Source organism: Pavona decussata, unplaced genomic scaffold, assembly GCF_977016875.1.
Source record: "Pavona decussata unplaced genomic scaffold, jaPavDecu1.1 SCAFFOLD_54, whole genome shotgun sequence".
Lineage (NCBI taxonomy): Eukaryota > Metazoa > Cnidaria > Anthozoa > Scleractinia > Agariciidae > Pavona > Pavona decussata.
The window spans coordinates 728617-744906 of NW_028145476.1; the positions used below are offsets into that span (position 1 = coordinate 728617).

General features: G+C 37.9%; 1 long non-coding RNA gene and 1 pseudogene across 1 annotated transcript; both read right to left on the reverse strand.

The window, feature by feature from the left end:
- Positions 1-4827: 4827 nt before the first annotated feature.
- On the reverse strand, positions 4828-6351 carry LOC146480242 (ryncolin-1 pseudogene; annotated as a pseudogene).
- An 842-nt stretch (positions 6352-7193) lies between these two features.
- Positions 7194-13906, reverse strand: LOC146480243 (uncharacterized). Its single transcript, XR_014864753.1, has 3 exons — positions 13789-13906; positions 8806-8929; positions 7194-7315 (listed from the first exon to the last, which is right to left on the reverse strand). It is a non-coding gene; the product is annotated as an uncharacterized LOC146480243 (long non-coding RNA).
- Positions 13907-16290: the final 2384 nt, after the last annotated feature.

A 16290-nucleotide genomic window follows, 5' to 3' on the forward strand; every position in this document is an offset into this window, starting at 1 on the left:
TTACCCAGCGAATAGGCCTCCCGGCTGGGGATAAATTTAAATGTCTTAGCTGACGATAGTTCGACTGTCTGTTTGTTTGTTTTTCATCAAGGTTCTGCGCTTTTCGTAATTAGTAAAAAGGGAAGAAGATTTGCCATGTACATAAATTATTTGTGGCGGCTGAATAAGAAACAGAGTGCTGAATTTTGAGACTTTACCTTCTATCAGGAAGAAAATAAGAGAGGGAAAGGGAGATATGTGGAAGAGGTATATGTTATGATTGACTAAAACACGGGAAGTTTTACCCAGCGAACAGACCTCCCAGCTGGGGATAAATTTAAATGTCTTGGCTGACGATAGTTCGACTGTCCGTTTGTTTGTTTTTTCAAAAGGGTTATGCGCTCTTCGTAATTAGTAAATAGGGAAGAAGATTTGTCATGTACATAAATTATTTGAAGCGGCTGAATAAGAAACACAGTGCTGAATTTTGCGTCTTTACTTTCTATCAGGAAGAAAATAAGAGAGAGAAAAAGGGAGATATGTGGAAGATGTATATATTTTGATTGACAAACTATAAAACGAAGATCCCTTATACCGTCAGAAATATTCAAAACACCGGAAATTTTACCCAGCGAACAGGTGTCCCGGCCGGCGCTTGCGTAGGAGATAAATTTAGATGTCTTGGCTGACGATAGTTCGACTGTTCGTTTGTTTGGTTTTTCATTAGGGTTATGCGCTCTTCATAATTAGTAATAAGGAAAGAAGATTTGTCATGTACATAAATTATTTGTGGCGGCTGAATAAGAAACACAGTGCTGAATTTTGCGACTTTACTCTAGTTATTCTCCCAATATCTTAAACGTTTGATGAAATAAAAACTACATCTGCTGCTATCTCCAACCAAATAGGAACATACGAGACTACCTATGGATTTTCGTTCAAAATCGTGAGAAGGTTAAGAAATCGTCGGGAGTCTAAAGAAAGAAATTGCAAGATGTTGAAATAATGAAAATTTTAAAGACTGAACAACGGAAAGTGGGTTGGTTGGGTTGAGTGGCTAAAACAAAACGGAATCCTTTTTTGGGGGGTGGGGAGGGGGATGGGGAGAGGGGGATGTGTAACTCATAAGCACGATCTCAAAAGACTTGCCATACAATCACTTGTTTTATTTAGTAACCCCTTGAAACACAGGTTGTGGGCAGACAGCGTTGACAGAGCTTGAAATGCAAGTATTTGGTTTTTTTAAGCTTGAGGACTATACCCCTGAAGTGGAGGGATTTTACAGGAAAAGTTACAGTGGCCGCAAGTTGCAGTGGCATCACCTCATGTCCAATGGAGTGGTGGGTTGTTTCTTTAATCTCGGTTTATTTCCAGACTCGGTGTTTCCTTGCTGAACCAAAAACTCAGGCCCGTTGATATTGCGCGAAGTAAATCGGTTCTCCTGGAAATAAAACGCCATGAACCAGTTGATGATTTTAGCCTCGCAAATTTGTGAATTTGGCATCACGAGAAATCGCTTTATAAATTGTAAATATTGAAAAATCTCCTAAATATTTAATTTTCACTTCAGATGAGTAACATACCATTCATGATGTCTATAATTATGTACTTTATCAGACTGGATGTTTTTCCTTTGGAACAAAACTGGTTTGATTTTTAAAACAAGGTCTTTGCAACATGTGGTGTCAGACACCGAAAACCCGGTTCAGGAGCGGTGAATTCAAGATCATAGCCTCACATCAAAGATAATTACTGGATCGAAGTAAAACATGTATTTCTTGCAATAGTTTACTGTGGGCTATGTTGTGAATTTTTTTGAGAATTTTGAATTTTTCGCTATTGCACACCTCTGGTTGATATTTACAGACACCCACTCTTAAGTCTATAAGGTCAAGAAGCAGAACAGCTGGATTGAAAAAAAAAAAGCGTTCAAGAACAAATCAACCTAACCTATTCTTAAGCGATTTGGACCGTATTGTGCTTTCCCTTGATAACCCCCCCTCCCCCCAGTGACGACTATCCCTCATTAATTTCCTTGTGATTGAAAAAAGAGAAAAAATATTAGCCCTTTTCCTCAACTATGTGGGTTTTATATGGGCTAAATACGAATATCCCGATCCTTTATTTTTTTTATTTTCCTTTTGATTGAAAAGTAATTAGTCTGGTAAGGTACCGTCACCATAAGTAAGCTTTATTTCTGTGCTAACAAATTTTTTCACCCGTGATGCAACTAATTTCAAAGTCTGGGGGAAACGCACTCGTTGGCTGCGAAATGGAGCTGAGACAAATAGAACACACAGCACTTGGGTCCAACGTAGACTTTAATTTGTAGCCAAATACTAATACCCTTTATATAAGCGGCCTAATAACAAAACATAAACAAACATTTTGAAAGCTCTATTGGAAACTATATTCAAGCTTTACAAAATTAATTAGTCTCAAAACTAAACAGGTAGATAACAGTTTTTAAATTGTTAGAACACCAAAAAGGCTCTCACAGTTTGCAGTTAAATTCGACGCTAATTACAATTATGGTCTAATCTAAACAATTTGTTGCGTGACAGGTCTGATACAAGTTAGAGACATGGCTTCTTCGTTGGTTTTTCTGTTTTAACAGCAAAGCGAATAAACAAATAATCATAATTTACTTCCCTCGCATTTCGGCAGGGTACCCCATTCAGCTCAATGGCTGGTATTCAGAATTCAGAGGGGCCCTATTAAGCCTCAAAATAAAACTAAGAAATTACATTTCATTTACTAAAACTAAATTTCACAGTTAATACTTACTTAAACGTGCAAACGAAGGTTTTCGCAAGCCGAGAGAAGGTTTGAACATTATCAACGTTACCTACTGTATAAAGGAAGTGCATTATATAATTTGGGCGCCACTTAAAATGAAAGAATGTTTACCAAAAGTGCAAGTGACCAGTAAAATGCTAGTTGCTGTGCATGGTTTTAAAGTAGTTATGTATTTTACTAAATCTAGCGAAGTATCAAAGACAGTAGTTAGGAGCTAACCATGTCTGTACCTCAACTAAACACCACACCCGTCTTCTATTTGACACCCTTATCGAAAGCCGTCGTGCGAGGTTTTTCAGGGTATGATAATTTGTGCTTTTAATTTTTGGGGAGCATTGTGATAACCAACAGAAGTCAATTAGTAAAACAAATATATAGTCTAAATGGTAAGACTTAAATAAGTCAATTGGTAGAACGCCATACACTACGTAATTGGCGACTTTTACCAGCATTATTGGTTCTGAGCATTGCTTTTGATCATATCCCATTTCCCAGCCTAAATTTTGCTCCAATCCCAAATTTAATGACCAAATCCCATTACTTGTGCAAAAAAAGGCAAGTCCCAGTCTCAATTTTACCCCTTCGGCACCGTCAAATGAATTTCATATCTTTGTCTTCCTAACACAAGCACAGCGATGACAAAGTTTTAATCCCCTTACATGCAAAGGATTCTTGCGTTTGTAAAAACGAGATCCTGGCTATTCAATTATTGAATTTTGTTACGCATTTTCAAGCTGATTTAATACTCGGTAAAAGAGAAAAAGAAAACAAAGAATAAATGACGTGCAGCCGATTCTTTTGAGTCCACTTCTCGGTGTTTGGATATCTGTTCTGTCTGGACACCAGATACGTCCTCGTTGCAAGCAGATTATCACACGGGATTTCAGCCTTCATTACACTACTCTCAATACCTTAATTACGGCTGGGCTAGCACAGACAAACCATTTGCAATAAATACAATACCCCCGTAAAAATAATCTGCCTCTTTTCTGAAATTTTTAGACTAACAATAAAACTTGCTTTCTTTATACGAGAGCGGTGTGGTATCTACCAAATCACCGGGCGACAGTGTTGTATGCACTGTCTCTAATAGTTATGTTATGAACCTTATGCCAAAATGGCTTCTATTTTCATATTATTTTCTTTGCTTTCAAATTAGCCATTCTTGCTTAGTCTAAGGCAAAATATTGTTTTGATTTTTGAGCTTAATAACGAGGTAAGAAGGGTTAGTTTGAATGGGAACGTAAGAATGTTACAATGATAGCCATTTTTGAATAAATTCCATGATCTTTATCTTTTGTGCTAACGCCTTGTTATATTGTCAAAATTGATACTTATACCTCATCGTACCATTTTAATACGCTTCGGCGGTATATCAGGTAAGTTTGGTCGAGCCATGGTTTGTATTGTCGAGCCAAAATACGCATTGAGAGACCAAATGACCCTGAAGCGTACCAAAAAGGTACGATGACGTATTTACCGTACCCAAATTCAGTCCAGAATCCAGTGATTTTTTTTTAGTAGTTACGGTAAAAAACCTATCAGACATGCAATCGTGCGGCCTGCGAGGAGAATAATATGAGTCACCAAACGGCGCAAACAGTGATGAATGAAAAAAAAATTTAGTTGGAGTTTCATTTTCGAAATTTTTAAAATCCAAATTGAGCAAAAAATTTGGAAACTCCGACTCAATTGTTTCAGTCTTAACTTTGCAGTAATTAACTAACTTTTCAGCAAGTGCCTTCCAATTTAATTTTGGCGGGAAAGTTTTTGCTCTTTTTACGACTGGGAAAAAACAGCTAAATCTTAAATTAGGAGGTTTCTGCTTTGTTGGTCAAACCTCTTCTTAGTTTATCGTACGGTAACATTACTTTACTTGAAAGTCACCATAATATCGTTCGATATCAGGTCAATGACTTGATATCGTAGGATATCAGGATAGTAGACTGGGCTTCTGATTGGCTAATTGCGAATTTGGGTATGGTAGGTTAATGTATCTCTCGCTGTCTCAGAATATGAACCAACCCTAAAACGATACCTGCTTTCTTTCTACGATGGCCTTAGTTTCATATCGGTGAATTTGAGACTACCAGAACTAAATTTGCTCCAATAGGGGCCATTAGTGCCTGTTCCTTGCCCATATTTTCCATTCAGATTGGAGTAAGAGCAATCATTGTACCACCAGGCCCCAGTTTGCATTACAGCACAGTTGTAGGGGTTAAACGAATCATGATCTCTATCTTTTGTTGTAAAAAACATGTTATTGTGATATGTTAAAGCATCTCCCGCTGCCCCTGAATATGAACCCACATCAAGTCGATACCCCGCCTGCTCATCGCCAATGCTGAACCTGCCATATTTAGCATAACCTCTCACTCCGTTCCAGTCCTCCAGCTCCACTCGCAGAGAGCTGGGTCTAGAGGCCGTCAGCCTGTGAATCTTGTCGTTTCCTAACCAGAACTCAGCCGTCAGCTGACCAAAGCCTGTTTTGTAACCGTTCCATCCCCGATAGAAGTCAACCGAGCCGTCTTGTCTTCTTTGGAACACAGTCCATCCTCCACCGTCAGTGCGCATGTCACAATAGACATTGAAGTATCCTTTACCGTCTGGGTTCACAGAGTACACTCCGTTTTGAGTATGGCCTGATTTCAACAACGACAAGCAATCTCGATCTATGGAAAAGTAAAATCATGCGATCATAACAATGTGTAATTTAAAATAAATAATAGTAAGAGGAAATGAAATACTATACTAATCTGGAAGTAGCGAGGACACTATCGAAAGACAATCTCTTGTCTGTTTACAATTTTAGTTCGTAGCTGCAGATTTTAGGGGAAACTGCTTCTTGTGGTTGCCTGTGTTCTAATTTTATTAAGCGTTCTATCTTGGTGAGTATCAGTAGGTTTCTAGTATTTTACAGATAAGTGCGATATACTTTACTTTAATAATTAATTTAGCCTTGTAAAGTTAACCGTAATCCAGCCTTAAGGTTGCAATTGTTTTCACAACACTGTACTAATACTGAGTGCTGATACAACCAAGATGGAGTACAGCGTTTGTCGCGTTTATCACGCATCATTTTTTGCAGTCCACGGTAAATTCTTCTATTTAATCTTTCATCCGAAGAGCATATACATGTTACACATGTATTTCATATTAAATATTTCATATTCATTTATTCTTCACGGGTATATTATGAACTCAGAACATGACCAGCTCCCAGTTGGCTTGATAGCTCAGTTGGTAGAGCACCGGCTGCACCAGCATCGCAGAGGTCATGGGTTCAAATCCCGTTCTTGAAAGCCCGAATTTTTTTCAGTTTTTTTTCGCAACTTACTAGTGTGGTTGCGTATCATAACTGCGAGAACCTTTTCTTCTATTTGATATTTACTGATTGTTGGACAAAATTTTGTAGAAGGCCAAGTTGACAACGAATTGAAAAACCAATTATCAATACCATAGCACAAAATAAGACGCAAATTGATTGCAGGCACCTTCAGTCTTTTGTACAAACAGCACAAGGGCGAATAGAATGAGGAAAAACTGCAACGGGAGATGGTACTTGTCACGCATCTTGCATCAGCTGAAGATAAAGCCTGTCTTTGTGGATATTACATCAATGGTAGTGCGTGTTGGAATGATATCTATCTCGAGAGCATTTTCTCTGATACTGATACTGATCAGTCCACTCAATATCCATTTAATTCTTGATGTTAAACCATTTGATGGAAACTGATGCCTTGTTGACTTTATTCCTGCTTCGAATGTATTTTTTACCAACTTGTTCTATTGTCTCATTGCTCAAGGTCGTGAAAACACAGAAAGTCTGCTTACTGACAACAATGGTTAACCTTTAGTTTGGCGAGCTGTGGAATTCAGTAAAGGGTGAGTGGGTGAAGATTGTTAATATTCGTAACACAAATTTATCAATATATACGTAAAAACGTTGTTAATTTAATTTTTGGTCTATCCGAAATCGCCTGTTTACTTGGAGAACATTTCGGAGTTAGCGTGAAAACAAACAAAACAACAAACAAACAAACAAAAAAATAATTGGCGGTCATTTCGGGGTCAATAATTTGGAGCTCAGTACGGCGTTAGCATGATTTTGGGAGGGTTGAGGAACTGAACGAGACGTCACGGCTAAGACATATCAACGGGCGCCGGTTTTATATCGAACAGTGAATGAAGATAAATACTGATGATATGTATTCTGATACTCTACAATGCATTGTGGACAATTGCAAAATAAGTAGTTACAATTGGAATGTAAATTTTCCCAGATACTTTATAACGGTTCAACCAAATGCCTTTCATTCATCTCTTTTTCATTCACAGGTTAACTCATGGGGTCTTTCGTCATCTTAGGGGACAAATAATAGGGCCTATTTTTCGTGTTATTTGACATAGTGCTGTGCTTATGAAGCCTATAAACGAACGCCGAAAGCTGAAAAAAATTACCTTCTCCTTGACGCACGAGCTTTTCCGGGACATGCATCCCGCGCTGGATAGAAAGCCGGGAGAAGTCCTTGTGTGCCTGAATATATAAAAAAAAGTATGTTAGATCCAGATTTCTGGAGAAAGAGGTTTTCAAAGTGAGATTCTGGCATCCCACAGAAACCCCATTTACACTAGAGAAAAAAATCGGCAAGGCAAGGATGAAAATTGGCAAGGGTAATTTTCATTTTCGGCAAGGCAAGGGTAAAATGTGCAGTTTACACACATCCGTTTTACCCTTGCTCGTTTGATTTTAGGCAAGGATATTTTCGTCCAGGCAAGGCTACTAAATTGAAAGTGAGCATGCGCATATTGCTAATTCAAGATGGCGTCTACGGTCTGCTTGAGTTATTTGCACTTATTGCAAACAAAACTGAAGGAAACAAGGCGGAAGAAACGTCCACCGCATGAACGAAATGCAAAATCAAGCATGCTAAGGTACTGGTGCAGAAGGAAACAACTGTTGCTTATCATGTTGTCGATAATAACATTGATAAACCCTTGAATTGTTTCTTCAGCCCACAAGTTCAAGAGTTTCTCTACTTCTTCCTCCGACCATTTTCTTCCACTCGTTTTCGTGGCGGCCGCCATTTTGAAAGTACTCAATTACACGCAAGTGCCGTAGCTTTGTGACATGCGCAATATGGTCAAAAAACGTGCTCAAGGCAAGGATGAACGTTTACACACCTCATGAAACCGGCAACGTGCCGGTTTCCATCCTTACCTCGCCTATTTTTCCAAAACAGGACAACTTCTGAACGTGGTCCCAAAACCGAAAAATAAATTGGCAAGGCATGACAGGCTTTCCCTTTTTACACTGCACATTTTACCCTTGCCTTGCCGAAAATGAAAATTACCTTTGCCGACTTTTATCCTTGCCTTGCCGATTTTTTCTGTAGTGTAAATGGGGTTAGAATTAAAGAACGTCTTTCAGGTTATTTGCGTAGAGCCCTAACAACTAGCATCTGTAAAAGTTTGAAGTCACTTTTTGAAACGAAGACCCGTATGCAGCAGCCACTCAAAAGAGACTCGAACCAGGGCGCAAAGTATAAAATGAGATTCGTTTACCGCGTTTTCTACCAGGCTTGTTGTCAAGCTCTGCATAATGTGTGTAATATATTCGTCTTTTCTCAAGACAAATGGCGCTAATTAGACAAACAATGTATTGCACAGAATTCTTTTTCTTATTTGGTCTAAAGCGACACTTACAACTAGCGATCTCTGCCTGGGTTTGAGCTTACATTCTTTCTTATTTTTCAGGAAAAGTATCGCGTTAATGTATTTGCTACCAAAAATGTTGGCATCATGTGCAGAAGTCTCTCAATAGCGAATTTTTTGATCTTGTATCTGAATTATGATAGAGTGATGCCTTCCAGACAGAAAGTTAAAAAAAAAACCATCTGACTGAACCAACCCGGCTTTCAGTATTCTAATTTTGCCATCAGTGTGATATAGACCAGAAATTGACGAGAAATGAAAATACTGTTATGTCAACAGGTTAACAAAAAGAGCATCATAATATATTCTTACCTTTCTTTCTGAATTAAATTCAGGATTATCATGTTTCATTGGAGATGCCAATGTTGCAATGTTGAATGTCCCCAAAATTATCAACACAGTCGAGATGATCAGGTTCATCTGCTCCATTTTGTATCTACAACAGAATCAAGAAAGCATTCGCTTTAGTAAGTAGCCTCAATCAAGTTAAACGGCTCATTCTTGATGGACCGTATTACCCTGGCATCAGGAACATGATAAGACAAGACTTCCCGGGCTCGACCTCCATGTGCAAAAACGCTTCTTCACTATGACATCCCTGGTATGTTTCTTAACCCAGTAATCTTGGAAATAAACTACGCTTTGAAAATTATTGGTCAACCAGTGTAGCCCTAGCCATGGTAACCCAAGATCTCCCAGACGACCATGGCCGTTACCAAGGTTTAATACAACTGAGAACACAGCCGCCGCGCCGGTAGATGAATTTGAAAAGTTTCAAACTTGTTGCGAAGATGAGTCTCGGCTTGATAGTTCTTCTTCGTATCCATACTTATATACTTTGCTTTAATTGCGTTTTAATTAATTTTATAATTAAATTAGTATTCATGAAATGTCAATGTCAATTTTTGGCAACTGAGCGATTCATTTCGTGAAACAGCTTTATCGTATTTTGTGTACGTGTGTTTGCCTATTATGTGAAATATTTGATATCTTGAGACTAAAGAGCTCTCACGGTCGGCGGAAAATGAGATTTCTTAACATTTCATATTGCTGGTATTTTGCTTATTTTAGAGTTCGTCTTGGCCTTCGTTGAGCATTAGCAATAAAAATTTGACTCGCACGTTTGATTATGCTGAGTAAGCTTCATGGTACTTTGCGTTTGCTAAATATATCAAGTTGAATTGTCCCAACTAGATGGAAACTACGTTCTACCAGTGATACACCCTAGAAACTAAGTTTTTGCAATAATTTTGCCGTATCTAATGCGGCCATTGTACTTGCTTCATTTTAATTAAAAAGAGTAAAATATTGAGTGATGAAATTACAGTCAAGTCGAGAATACGCCCTCCTTTTTTTCTGAAAAAATTGGTTGCCATGGTAGCATCGAAGTCAATAAACACTCGCAACCACATCAAATTATTCCCAAATAAATTTATGAGAAAGTCACTAACTTTCAAGGCGTTTGCTCAAATGTTTAAAAGTTGTTCAGGTTTCACCGGTCTATATAAGGGTCCAAAAATAACTAATAAAAATAAATAAAACCAGCTATTTGTTGAGAACTGACCTGTAACCTTCATTTCAATTTATTTTAGCAAAATAAAGTGAAACAATAGGGTTCGGGAAAGGAAAACAAGATAACAAAATAACTATGTTGAGATACCGGGTGTTGTGATAGTGCCAGCTACCACAAGATAATTTAACCTACTAGTTGAATATTGTTTTCTATATTTCATCATACAGTTCATTCTTTAGTCAATTCCTCGCAAGTCAAGGTACCATCAGAATCATTTTCTTTAGCTAACAACTTTGCCGTTTGTAGGTACTTATGTGCGTAGTGGTGATGTAATTAGTATTTTCCAAGTGAACTTAACATAAATATTCCATTAAAACCATCCCTGTTTAATTCGAAATACTATGTTATATATTTTCGTGAAACAAATATACAATTATATAAATGGATGAACGAACAAACGGAGTAAATGAACGAAGAAAGGAATGAATAAATGAGTGAGTGAATAAATGAATGAATGAATGAATAAACAAATGAATGAATGAATGAATGAATGAATGAATGAATGAATGAATGAGTGAATGAGTGAATAAGTGAATAAAATGAGTGTATGAGTGAAATGAATGAATGAATGAATGAATGAGTGAATGAATGAATGAATGAATGAATGAATGAATGAGTGAATGAGTGAATGAGTGAATGAGTGAATGAGTGAATGAGTGAATGAGTGAATGAGTGAATGAGTGAATGAATGACCTAATGAGTGAGTGAATGAGTGAATGAGTGAATGACTTAATGAGTAAATGAGTGATAAATGAAGGAAAGAAAGAATGAATGAATGAATGACTTAATGCATGAACGAGTAAATGAATGAGTGAATGAATGAATGACTTAATGAGTGAACAAGTGATAGAATGAATGAATGACTTAATGAGTGAAAGAGTAAATGAATGAATGAATGAGTAAATGAGTAAATGAATGAAAGAAAGAATGAATGAATGAATGAATGAATGACTTAACGAGTGAACGAGTGATTGAGTGAATGAATGAATGAATGAATGAATGAATGACTGAATGAGTGAACGAATGAATGAATGAATAAGTGAGTGAATGAGTGAATGAATGAATGACTTAATGAATGAATGACTTAATGAGTAAATGATTGAATGAATGAAAAAAAAGAGAAAGAATGAATAAATGACTTAATGAGTGAATGAGTGAATGAATGAATGACTTAACGAGTAAATGAGTGGATGAAAAAAAGAAACAAGAATGAATAAATGAATGACTTAATGAGTGAACGAGTGAATGAATGATTAAATGAATGAATGAATGAGTGAATGAGTGAATGAGTGAATGAGTGAATGAGTGAATGAATGAATGAATTAATGAATGAATGAGTAAATGAATGATTGAATGAGTGAATGAATGAATGACTTAATGAGTGAATGAATGAATAAATGAATGAATGAATGAATGAATGAATGAGTGAATGAAAGAATGAATGAATGAATGAATTAATGAATGGATGAATGAATGAATGAATGAATGAATGAATGAATGAATGAATGAATGAATGAATGAATGAATGAATGAATGAATGAATGAATGAATGAATGAATGAATGAATGAATGAATGAATGAATGAATGAATGAATGAATGAATGCATGAATGCATCCACGCCTTGGAAATACAAAATGCCTCTCTAGGTAAGCGAATGCCGTTTCTGTTAAAGTTGATAAATTCTAGAGGAATAAGTCTTATTTTTAGTCATTTGTGTCTTGCATCTGCCATCCTGTATGTGACACGTCATGTAGTGAACTTTAGACTCGGCGCCTCACGGCGGGGATGCACAATCTGCGAGCCAGCGAGGGCTTGGAGGCATGCGAGGCAGACGTGTGAGGTACTCAGGATAGCCTAAAAAACACTCAGGTTAGCCTAAAGAGCACTCCGGTTGGCCTAAATAGCACTCAGGTTAGCTTAAATAGCTCCTCGGTTAGCTTAGCGGTTAGCAGTTTATGTTGGGGCTGTTCATGCCTCACATGCCTTGCATGTGTTGTTCATGCCTCGCATGCCTAGCATATTGTATACACTCCTCAGGGCTAGAGTACAAACTAAGAACGCGACCGAGAATTTAAAGAATTTTATAACGCGACGAGAACTTAACTCGTGCCAGTCGAGAACAAAAAACGAGATTGAGAACAATAACTCGTGGCCCGAAGTCTTATCTCTCGGCCCATCGCGACCCCCAAAATGAAAAAGAATTTGATAATGCTACCGAAACCTTAACTCGTGCCGCCTTACGGCCCGAGTAATTAAACATGTTCAAGCGTCATCTTCATGATTTTACTGGCCTCGCGGATATTGCGCCAAGCAGAGGCTTGGGGAGAAGCCTCGACATTTCAATCGCGCGAGTGCATCAGTAAGGACATTGTTAACATCGAAATTCTCCCCTTTGTTTATCAACGGTCTCATTAAAAGACCAATTCTTGCATAAATGACTATTTTAAGTCTCTCTTCTCTATCCAATCACTGATTCAACTCACCAGAGTGCTTGGCTTAGGCAGACCAAAAAAAAAAAAAACAACAAAAAAACAATTGCAACTCTAGAGAAATTAATTGCAAAACCACAAAACTTGGCAGTGAGCAGAAATTGAAGACCGTAACGCACTTTTAACTTCAAAACTTGAAATTATATATCACATGACTTCTTTATAATTGTTTTCTTTACCCAAAGAGAATATTGGAAAATTGGCCATGCCACCGAGTTTATATATAATGAATATAAATTGAGACGTTTCTCTTATTGTATGGTTAAGGAATTGTATAACAATAAAAGTCACGTGCATTATTAATCTTCCTAATAACGTTGCATTAAAACGAAAACCGATTCCATTCAGGGTCTATTTAATTAGTGACTTTGTGGTAGAAGCTACAAACACATATGCTGATCTTTTAGTCGCAATGAACTAGTCTTTGCCTCTCTGACAAGATCTTTTGACTCCTGCCGCTCTCGAAACGCTTGGAGAGAAACCACGCTGATGTCCACTCTCTAGGGCATATTTAATTAGTGACTTTGTGGTAGAAGCTACAAACACATATGCTGATCTTTTAGTCGTAATGAACTAGTCTTTGCCTATCTGACAAGATCTTTTGACTCCTGCCGCTCTCGAAACGCTTGGAGAGAAACCACGCTGATGTCCACTCTCTTGGTTTCTCCGAGAATCTCTGCATTCACTACTGTTATACTTTGTAACGATTAACTGACCATCCACACCCCAAAACATTAATGAATAGTTTCGGTGCAATACTTTTCGGCTGCTACTGATGCAATTTAAAAAGTTGGCTTGGAATTTTTTAAATTTTCACTTGAAGATAAACCACATTAGGGGCGTTGTTCATCCACCAGCTGTTGGGAGGCTCACTAAGCTAAGCAGAGAGGTAACGGGAGTCTTCGTAGGTCTTCTTTGTTCACAACATACTTCTTCTTCTGTCATCTATTCTAAAACTGTTCTATTGACATCAATTCTACAAGTATCCCTTAAATCACGCCTTACTTTATAGTGTACTAAACACATGTTTACGACTGTATGTCAACCATGGCCAGGTGGTCCCTACCGGAAAAAAGAATTGATTTTGCCAAAATACACCAACAGGAAAGAATAATACAACTGTGACTCTGCATAATCTTGACGAGATCAACGCTCTTCCCCGCCTCACACGTTTGAGTGAGAATACAAGAAATTACTGACAATGCATCCGCCAGTTACTTAAAAGCGCTTACCTTTCTGGGCGGCAGTCAATTTTCTTTCTCAGTGTTTTACGTCAGATCGGGCTCCAACGTAGCTCTTCTGCTCCAACTCTCCTTACAACTTATCCGCTTTTACCCACTTGGTCAAAATTATGGTGCGTCACAATGTTATCTTTTAATGGAACAGTGGAAAAAGGCTAACCAGTGACTGATGGATCAGAAAAACAAGTCTTATTATGTAAAATTCATAGATGGTATCGATCGTATTCATCTGATATGGAAAATTACCTTGACGTGATGAGGCAACTTTAATAAATAAATAAACACGAGTTTTACACGTGTAAACGAAAATAACAAGAAACTGACCATGTACAATTTTACAAAAGAACGCATCAAAAGGACACACGAAATCACAATATCTTACAACAAGAACAAATGTCCGCGCCCTGGGCATATAAAAAAAATTGCAGGATAAAGCTTACTAGGGTCTTACTAGTACACGACCGAAACAATAGGCCTTAGCACGGTTTTTGACGCCATTTTGACTGGTAGGCAAACACGTCTTGAAATAACATTGTCTGTATATGGAAATCCGATGTCAAATAATTTTAATAAAACATCGCTTCTTCATCGCTTCTCCTAAAGGTCCTGCCGCATGATAAGCCGCTTGTCAGTTTTTAAATCACTAAAGTGTTATATTTCCATCGTATCTAAATAATCAATCCAATGAAATAAATTACATGCACGAGAACGGGATGAAAAGCAAGGTCACGAAAGCGGCACGTTTATTTTCTGTTTACAACCAACTTTTCTGTTAAACTATTTTCTCCTACAACAAGCGAATAAAAAAAAATTCCTCTAGTTTACAATTGTGCTTACTGAACATTTGCACTGAACATATATATATATATATATATATAAAAGATGAACTTTTGGAGTCGGACTAGTTCAAACACATTTAATTGCTACTCGGAGTTTCATGCTTCTAGCGAAGCAATCATCAGGCAACTGACAACAATAACGGTTACATGAAAAGATATACAAATTTGAAAATAGGGAACAATGCTTGCTTGCGTGATGTGTCAAGATTCTATTGGGCGGTAAGACTGGGCGCAATGTAAAACGGTCGAGTAAACTAAGTAATCGCGGTATTTAACAGAAACCTCTTAGAATGTCTGCAAATCGATGTCAGTTCATTTCTATGATTGAGTGATGACATTTCCGGTCTGCAAATTATGAAATATTTCTCCCATAAGCAAAGATTACATTTTTTGTTGACATTTGAATACGATCTAGCTTGCTTCACTTTTCTCCATTTAATCTGATAATTGATTTTCTGTTCCTTGAGACTCCATATATACTTGCTTAGCTCTGTTACATTTTTGTAACGTTCGTTTCTAAAGGAGCATGTATGGTTTCTGTAACGTTCTTTGAACGTTGTGTCACACAATCCGACGTAAGTTTGTATTGTCTGCGGTGTGACGACCTCTGCCTGGTAGACAATGTTCCGTACATTACAATTTCCCTCAAGTGGGCAAGAATTCTTGTTTCGGCAGTTGCAGTTGTTTTCGCTTTCTGCGGATTGATTTGGCGATTTGCTTATTTGAGCTTTGTTGTGGCTGGAGATGATGGATTTTACGTTGTTCATACAGCTGTAGCTCAGCTTAAGAGTGTTCCGGTTGAAGATTTTGTGCAGCGGGTTGGATTTAGGGAAGTGCAGATCAATTAGTTGGAGAAAGCATTTACCGACTTTCGTTTCTACATGTTGACTGTATGGAGGGTTGAACCATGTGATATTTCTTTGGCGGTTTCTGCGCGCGTGTTGCCGTGATGCTTCAGGTGTTGGTGCTTTATACGACAGGTTGTACTTATAGCCACTTTTATTAAGTGCGTCTTGGTACACACTTTTGGCCTTGTCGAAGCATTCCTTGTCAGAAGAAATTTCAGAGAGCCGCTTGTTTATGGATTCGGGAATATTTCTAAGGATTGAAGGTGGATGGTTCGATTGCTTGTGTACGTACAGCGGTACGTTTCCTTCTTTGGTGTATGGGGAGTGTTTGCCACTTTTTAGGTCTAGGGTGACGTCTAAAAAATTGACTCTAGAGAGGTTTGCTTCTACTGTGATCTTGAGATCATTATCGCGGAAGATTTTGCAGATATCTTTCTTAATTTTCTCCATCTCTTGTGGTGTTTTATTGAATGCTGACAGCCCGTCGTCTCGGTAAAGGCCGATGTTATTTCCGTACTTTTCGGTGAGGCGTGATAGGATGTAGCAGCCAACGAGCTCGCATGTTTCTGCGCCATCAAACGACCCCATGGTGACATCGAATCGGTCGTTGGAGGACTTCTTTTCCCATGGGACATTTTCGCTAAACAGCAGTGACCTTTTAGCGTGGATTATTATGTCGCGTTCATGTGGGCTGATGGGTCGGTAACTGTTAGCGAAATCCAGCGCTTTGCAGAGTAGCTTCTCGGTTATTGACGGGTAAAAATCACACACGTCAAAACATATGAAAGATAACAACTCCTTGTTTT